General features: G+C 42.6%; 1 protein-coding gene across 1 annotated transcript in view; it reads left to right on the top strand.

Moving 5' to 3' along the window:
- SETD2 (SET domain containing 2, histone lysine methyltransferase) overlaps nt 1–9,264 on the top strand; it is a 3,532,865-nt gene that overhangs the window by 1,301,544 nt on the left and 2,222,057 nt on the right. The gene's annotated exons all lie outside the window — the stretch shown is intronic.

The following is a 9,264-nucleotide window of genomic DNA, read 5'->3' as shown; positions in this document are numbered from 1 at the left end:
CCTGGTTTGAATGATTCCATTAATGTAAAGTGTTTTTTAAAAGATCGTAAATTACAAATTAGAAAATGGTAGTGATTTTATGAGCTTGTTTATTATTTTTACATATATGCATTTTAAATATTTTTGATTCAAATTCTGATTTATATATCTTTTAGATAAGTTAAAACAGCGTAATTGAATAATTAATTGCTATCAAAGTGTAGATATATATTGTTTAGTTTTCTACAGTCATGTGGTTCTGAAGAAGTCCTCTGACGAAAGCGTTGAAGTGGGGTTATCCCTTTGCTGTGTTCTTTTGTTTCAGCCTTGGATTTGGTGTTTTTGTTTTTTTGTTTTTTTTATACACCAAGTAGCACTTTTGTTATGGTTGCCAAATGTCTTTTAACAATGTATATCTAGGTTGTACCTTTTCCAAGATATGGCAATTTATTTGTGAAAGTTGGGCAAAAGTAGTATTCTGGGTTTGTGTGCATTATGTCATTGTAGAGAACTCTTACTGCTGATAGTACTATTTGTTCAGTCTTAATTTTTATTCAGAAAATGTTTGCATTTATCGTATGCTTTTTAAATTGATTTTTCTTTAACTGATGCTGCTCATTGCTGTGCTGCAGTTTTAAAAAGAGTACTTTAGTTACAAAATTCCTCCTCGGAACAGATGTTCACATGCTTAAGACTACTATGTAGAGCCTTTGGTAGGACTTTGACTGCTGGGTGCAGGCTTTTTAAAGCTTTGATGCACCATAGAGAGACCTCTACTGTTGCTCTCAAAAAGCCTAGAGTAGGACAGGGGAGGCGTTCTTAGTGATTTCAATGTGCCAAAGCTGTTTAATATAATGGAAGACCTTCCACCTAGGATAGCTATAAAAGTGTGCTGTCATCTGAGGTGGATTTAAATAAGCTGGTCACCTATAGACACATTTCTGTGGAGATGGGTTATTTGATGCTCTAAGTGGCAGTTTCACAGGCATAGGTCAAGATGGGGAAGGTCGTCATCTGCTCAATGTCTCAATGTTCTCTCTTCATCTTCACAGCTTGGCATATTCTGTGTTGAGCAGGGGTAGGTCTCAGCTCTCAACAATTTTTTTAAATGTGATTATGGAAGCTAGAAGGCCCTAGTACTAGGAGAGTGTAGCAGAAAAATGGAAGAGATACTGAATTATTGGACAAAGGTTTGTCTTTCTCTTCCATAAAGACATGCCTAAAGGTGTTTTCTAGTGTGGCTTTAAACCAAACTATTCATTTAGGCATTATCACCTGCCTATATACTCTAAGTCTAGAGCTGGTTGTCAGCTCCCTGCTACTTTATAATTTGCCAGCCTCCCTTACGTCAGGACTGCAGCAAGGGAGAAAGAACATAGTACAGTTTTGTACCTACCATAAATGTAGATGTTGCTTATATTTTTATATATATTACTGTATATATTGTACATGTTTATTGGGTGCAGGTTGTTTTTTTGACTTTTCTTTTTGGGCTTCTGACATCTGGGGGCAAGAAATTTCTTTCCTTTCACGCACTAGTTCCAGAGCAGAGAGGTACCATTGTACCTACTTGCTTTTTTTAGTCTCATCAGCCCTGGTTATGGTGCAGTCCCACTGAGATTGATGAGTGCTTTGTAGATGCTGACATGGATGGATTTGTCTGCACCATTGCTGCCATCAGTCTTAAAGGGAATGATGTAAGATCAGTTGTCTAGTGCATTTTCAGCATTTGGTGTTGAAATCAATATTCAGGATCCTCAATGCCAGCGCCAGCATCCTTTGCACCATTTTGCAGGCCAGATGTATTGGACTTTGAACACACTGTCCTGTGGGCTCTAGTCCCTGCTTCAATATCAGGGGACCCTTTTGTGTTGAGGGTTAGAATTGACCTGTCAGTCCTGATGCCAAGGTTTTGGCATTGGTATCTGTTTGAGCCAAGTTTCTGTCATTTGGTACCATTCAACACTGTACATGATGTTATGACTGATGATGACGTTGTGAACTTCTCTATATTGGTCACCCATGGCATCTGCTCTAGTTCTAAGGTTCAACACCAGTCTTGGGCATATTTCTGAGCCTTTTTGAGTTGCACCTGTAAGACAGAAGACCTGAAGGCTGACTGGAAAAAACGCAGGAGTCCAAATATGATTCCATATCTTCATTTTGTGGAATGCCCTACCCTGCCCTCCAGTTGCCCAAAGCTGGAGGAAGAAGCTGTGAAAGAGATTTCTCTCCTTTGTAGTCCTTGATACAGGCACAGGTAAAAGATTAGAGATTCCCCAGTCTGTCCCTCTGGCTTTACATTTGATGAGTTACCATAAGTGATGGAGATTAAGGGAGTTACTTTGTGCTCTCCCTTAGTTTCTAGAGAAGGTCTTAGAATTAGACTTTTGAGTCACCCATTGGGCTTCTTAGGTCATGTCTACCTGTTGACACGTCTACCTGTTGACATCATGGCAGTGATTGTTTTCAGGGAAACGTGAAAAGATTATGTTATGGCACATGTACCCAGGAAAACAGGGAGGACCCCCTGTCCTAAAGATTGGAATGGTTTGGTCCATAGTACTATAGTGGAAAGTATTATTGTTGTGGCAGCCCTAAAAAAAGCTTTCACTCTTTTGATCTTGGCGTTTAGTTCCTGGAGAAAATCTGTGATGTATTGGACCACTGTGGAAAGTGTGTCTTCATCTTTTTTTCTGCCAGGATACTCCATTATGTCTCATATTTTAAGATTCCAGTGTGATGTTGTGGATAAGATTTCTAAAATACTTGTGAAAGAGTTTAACAAAGGGCTCAGGTCTGAGGATTTCTAAACATGCAGTGACTTTAGCTAGTATGTCAGACCTCACAGAGCACTTGACACAAAATGCCGCAGATGGCACAGTGATGACATCACTGTACTATCAAGGCCATTTGCACCTAATGAATTTAACTGAGAATTTCAAGGTGCCCTTCCTTAGCATTGTTTACTAGTAATTGTGCAGCTGCTAGGTTAATGAAACTGGAGAACAGGTGTTGAGAAAGTGAGATTTTACAGTCTTTGATGTGAAGTTCAAGTCTTCACAGTGCTCCATTTCAAGGCTAGAAGAGCCGTTGTCAGTTGTGCTGCAGGTGCAATCAGTGGCAACAAAGGCTTAAACATTCTGGGAAGAATCAGTATGGTCACAATGGTAATTTTAAGAATTTATGCCCACTGAAGGTAGTAACCTACTGACCAGAGGAATTGTGGACCCCTGTCCAGGGGGTGGCAGCAGCACAGTCCCTGAGGCTTTGCCCAGCTTTTCCCTTCTGGTGGCATTTGGAGGCCATTTGTCCTGCTTGTCTTTCTGCATGGATAGCTGTATTGGGACAGGTCCTTTCCATCTGTAATGTGCACAATTTACAAAATTTCCTTTTATATTTCTCCCCGGCTGCATTCCCTTTTCCTTCTTGATGTCCTACCCCACCAGCAAAGGCGGAAAAGTTAGAGGTCTTTAGTCTCCTACAAAGAGAGACATCCAGGAAGTCCCACCAGACCATAAACAAGCTGGCCATTATTCTAGTTTTAAATTCTCGTTAAGAGAAAGGACTTTGTGCTGATTCTCTGTCTTAGCAGTGACAGTCAGTTCATCCCAAAACAAAGGTTCTGGATAGTATGTTTAGTCAGTTCTCTCTTGCTTGTCAAAAAAAAAAGACCCAAGACATACATCTCCACATAAAAATTACCAAGGAGTATGTTAGGTTCCTCTACTTCTAGGTAGAGGCCTGTCCATGTCAGTGGGCCCTTCACCTTTCAGGGTGTTCATGAAATACATGGTGGCTGTTGCAGTGAGCCAGAGGCTGTGGAATTCCAAGGTCTTCCCTTTCTGGAAGACTGTTTGCTTGCTACATTGACACTGTAGAGATTGATCTCCATACAGGATTTTCTTCTGCAACACTTGGTGTGACCATTGTGAGTTGTCAGTAGCAGCCATGAGAGGCCCTCACTTTAGTAAGTTGTTGTCTAGACTCTCAGCTTTGCAAGGCCAAGCTCTCATAAGACAGAACTCTGTAATTTCAGCAGATAGTGTCTGTGTTCATTCAGCACAGCTGTGTTCCAGTGGTCACATTTCAAGATTTTTGGCCTAATGGCAAACCATTTTAATTGTTCACAGGCCAGGTACCACATGAGTTTTTTTTTCTAGTGGACCCTAAAGAGAATGATGTTTATAATTAGTTTTTGCTACGTCTTATTTGCCTCAGTTGTGCACATTGAAAGCATGTCACTTGGTGGCTACACACCCTTTGCCTTTCTCTGAAGTCCCATTTACTTTCCAGTACTATTAGTGACCGTCACCACAGATGCTTCAGTCTGGTGGGGCATTGTCAGAGACAGATAGTTCAACATGTCCTATCACAAATACAGGCCATTCTGCACATAAATGCTCTCAGGGTGATGGCAGTCCTCTCTCTGCAGGTGTTCCAGGACTTGCTCCATAGGGGTGAGATTGACGCACAATCCAACCTAGCTGGTGTGTGCAGCATGTAAGCAAGCAAGTTGCAACTAGTTCATATACTCTGTGATAAGAAGCAGTGAGACTATAAGAACTGGATGAGAGTTCCATTTAGTTTCTGGCTGCAGCCAGCTTTCATGGAGAAACCATCTCCATGGCTGATAGGCTGAGATAGTGCCTGCTTAAGCCACACGAGTGATGCCTTGTCTTTCTGTGGCATGGAAATGTTTTTGTTGTGGGAGAAGCCTTGCTGCATTTTGTCTTGCATCTTTGTGTAGTGCCAGATACAGCAACTTCAGCTCCTTGATCCTTTTCCAAGGAAGGATTCCAGGGGCACTTTGGTTCTCACATGGTAACCAGGTTTCCTTGGTTATTTTTGCCTGATGTTCTTCATGTTTCACTGTTACAGTCATTACATTTGGGTAATCTGCTGGCAGGTTGCCCTCAGTCGGACTGAATTCCAAAGTCTTGGGTCCTGCGTCGGTTGCTGTCTCCTCTTCCATGATGTCAGGTCATCAGGGGTATAAAACAAGCAGCAGCCATGATTTTCTTTCGTCTTTCTTGCCGCACTGTGCCCGAAGTAGAAGCATTTTGCAAGTGCCGGTCGGCCGACTCCTAAAATATTCGAGTTTGAGTTTCAGAACTGAAGTCTTCACTAAAACTAAGTATCCCGTTGGGGAAACTTTTTCCTTGCTCCATTCCGATGTCAGAAAAAGTTAATAGTTGTATTACTTGTGGGAAGCAAATACCTCATAAGGATTTCCATTTATACTGTATTTCTTGCTTAGGCCCTGATCACAACATGCCTGGCTGTCGGTTTTGTGCTAGATTTAACCAACGCACTATTAAACGTCAGTATATTTTTGCCTCGAAGTATTTTGGAAACAGATTTAACTACCCAGAAATGTCGTCGGATAGCAATCCGACTACTGGAGTACATAAAAGCGCGAAGCAAAGGACAGAGAGACAGTCGAGGTCCAAAACCAACGACAAAGCTTCTCCTAAGCCAGTCGCCGGTACTCAGTGAGGCGCTTTCGCAGTCCCTGATACCTGCTACCTTTGAGTCGCAGGCCTCTGCCGACACCCATGTGGAGTTCGGCATGCTGCAAGATACTCAAAGTATTGGACCGGATGCATTTCCCTCAGATGGGTCCGGAGCCGCTGAGCAGGCACCGGCGTCTGAGGGTGTATTCAGGCCTCAGCATTTTTATATCAAACCGGCAGCTGCAAAACCAAAGACAAAAGCAACTTCTAAAACTAAAAAACAGACGCATGAGCCACGTGCACAGGCCTCTATGCCTAAAAAAACAGATCAAAATGGCTGAAGACCTAATTACCTTGATCAGGGGTTCCCATCCCCCTCCAGATAAGAGGCCCAGGCAAGACACTGATTATGAATCTTCCGATAAGGTTTCTATTTCTTCTGATTCCTCTTCTGATCAGGAATTATCTATACCTCCCTATGAAGATTCTGATGCAGAGGAGTCTATACCATCTGCATCACCTCCTGAGGATTATTAATTTGGAGAAACCTTGCATACTTTGAAGGGAGCATTTTCACTGGGAGAGTCAAGATTTCTCAGAATCAAAAAAGAGGCTCAGGGATTTCCTCCTCCTCCCTCAGCTCAGGCCTTTAGCCATACCCCCTATTTTAGACATTGTGGATGATGTGTTTTCGGAGTAAAGTTTGACCCCTGATTCCTTACCTCCGGCTCCCCGTAAGCCTGACAGATATTACTTGGTCCCTGACTCACATAAATTTTTATTTAGAAACCCTGCTGCTGATCCTGAAACTATTTCACAGGGTCCAAAGGGAGTTAAGGCCTCAACAGCAAAAAATCCTACCCCCTCTGACAGAGATTCTGATGGGAAAAAAATGTTAATACATCTGCAACCTTGGCAGTCAGGGATTTAAACTGTCAATTTCATATGCTTAAGTACCAACAACATGTTATGGGATTGCTGAAACAGAAAATGATGTAGATTTCTGAATGTGCAGAAAATAAAGAATTGCAGGAATTATTGCATGCAGCTGAACAGGTTGGAAAGCATACTTTGCAATGTGGTTTTGACTCCTTAGAGGCCCTCCTGCAGGGCCGCAGTTACTGGATCTGTGATTAGGAGGTATGCCTGGCTAAAGGAACAAAATTTGCCTGATCATGTTAAAGCTAAATTGCTAGATGCACCTTTACAGCATGATTCTGTTTGGTATTAAGGCAGAAGAGGTTTTAAAGAAAATGGAAGACAAAGCTAAGTCTATGCAAACTGTTAGACTTCTTACAAGTGCAGCCACCAAGCTTCAGTAGACACTGGCCTACAAAAAATTGGTCCTTTCCTGTGTCCGACAGAACTCAAAGCGGCAAATCCAGACGCCCTAAGGTTTCCAGATACCAGGTGCAAGATTCATACAGGTCAAAGCAATGGGGCGCTTCTACCTCCAAATCTGGAGGAGATAAAGCATAAACCTACAGAAAACAATCCCAATGACTTCCCTCTGCCTACACCAAGCACTTACCTTTTAACAGCACCCATAGGGGGAAAATTAGCACTTTTTGCTCAAAATTGGCAGTTAATAACCCAGGACAAGTGGGTACTAAACAGTATCACAGGGATACAGATTCCATTTCAACACTCTGCCAATGGCACATGGTTGGCCAGATCTGCCAAAAAATCAATGGGCAGAGGCACAGAAACAGGTTACGTCCCTCATGGATATGGGGGTTATTCAGCCAGTACTAGAACAGGAAAAAGGACACGGTTTTTACTCGACTGTTCTTGGTACCCAGAAAGGACAAGGCCTGGTGGCCAGTACTGGATTTATCTATTTTGAACACATACCTGGACATTCCAAAATTCAAATTGCTGACTTTACAGCAGCTTCTGCCCATGCTGGGCAAGAATGCTTGGCTGGTGACATTAGACCTAAAAGAGGCATACCTGCATGTCCAATAAGACAATCGTGCAGAAGATACCTCAGATTCAAGGCTGGCTTAATGCATTACCAATTCTCTGCACTGCCCTTTGGCTTATCTACTGCGCCCAGGATCTTTACAAAGTGCCTGGCACCAGTAATTGCATTTTGCAGACAAAGAAGTATACAAATATATCCTTACTTGGACGACTGTCTCATTCAAGCAGAGAACAAGGACACACTTCTTCGACACCTGCCGTTTGTGAAAAGGCTTCTAACATGCCTATGGTACACAATAAGCGAAAAGAAATCAACTGGTTCCCTCTTAAAAGATATAACATTCCTGTTCCTGGGTGCAAGCTTGAATACAACTTCCCAGATGGCTTGCCTCACGACAGACAAGCAAAGGCAACTGACTACTTACTTCAAACTGATGGCAACAAAAACCTAGTCTTCTGCAAGACAAATTCTGCAGGCTCTGGGCTTCATGGCATCCTACTGGTTCCATATGCGAGACTGCATGTGAGGAAACTTCATTGGTACCTAAAACGTTTATGGAGTCAACATTCTCACAGTCTGGAAGCAATGATTCCTCTCATTCCCTGTCTAAAACAGGAGTTTCTATGGTGGGCAAAGGCATGTCACCAAAACATGGGATGGGCATTCACTCTACCCCTGTCAGCCAAACCTTAACAACAGACGCATCAGATTATGCCTGGGTGGCCCACATGGCAGGAAGATGCATTCAGGGCATATGGACCCCAAAACAAATGCATCTCCATATCAACCAGAAAGAGATGCTAGCTGTTCAAAATGCCCTAACAGCCTTCAAGGACTTACTTCATCCAGGGCAACTACTGATAAAGATGGATAACACCATGGTCATGTGGTATATAAAATAGCAAGGGGGCACACATTCATACCCCCTTTGCAGATTGGCCATGGCACTGTGGGACACAGCTTTGACCTACCAAATACATTGTCAAGCTCAATTCCTGCCAGGAAAGCAAAATACGCTAGCAGATGATTTAAGCAGAAACCTTATGAATCCTCACGAGTGGAAACTAGATCCACAAGTCTTCAGCATAACAAAGAAATGGGGGAGCCCAAACTTAGATCTATTTGCCTCTCCTCAAAATTACCAATTGAAAAGATTCTGCACAAGGATTTATCACAGACAAGCATGGAAAGTGGACGCCCTATCCTTCAGTTGGAAAAACCTTTCAGTTTACGCCTTTCCTCCTCTGCCTCTTCTTCCCAAGATCCTCTTAAAAGTCAGACAGGAAAAGCCAAAGATGATACTAATTGCCCCGGACTGGCCCCGCCAGTACTGGTACCCAATCCTTATGAACTTGTCTCAATACCCAGCTTGGACCTTACCTCAAGGACCTCAACTGCTGTCCCAGCAAAACAATCAGATCCTGCACAATCAACTCCAGACACTGAACCTGGCAGCATGGCTGATCATATAGCTATACAAACAACACCTCTCAGTAAAGCTGTGATGGATGTCATTTTGGAAGCCAGAAGGCTTAGTACTAGAAAATCTTATGCTGATAAATGGAAGAGATTCTGTGCTTGGAACCAAGCACAAGGAACTGATACAGCAGAACCAAATATTCCTCAGATATTACAATACTTGACTGAGATGCTTGACAAAGGCCTATTACTAAAGCAGTATCTTAGAGGAGCCAAAAATTTAAGGCTTCCTAGAAGATCACCAATACCTGCATGGGACCTCAATTATGTGTTGGAAAAGCTCACCCTGCCTCCATTTGAACCAGCTGCTACTGCTGATATAAAGTTCTTATCATGGAAAACAGCTGTGCTACTAGCAATTACTTCAGCAAGAAGAGTCTCAGAACTACAGGCCCTCATGGCTGTGGAGCCTTTTATCATATT

This window comes from Protopterus annectens, chromosome 3.part0 (genome assembly GCF_019279795.1).
Source record: "Protopterus annectens isolate FY-2018-M chromosome 3.part0, PAN1.0, whole genome shotgun sequence".
NCBI classification, from domain to species: domain Eukaryota; kingdom Metazoa; phylum Chordata; order Ceratodontiformes; family Protopteridae; genus Protopterus; species Protopterus annectens.
Note: the sequence above shows the minus strand (reverse complement) of the source record. Positions and strands in the feature narration are given on the sequence as shown.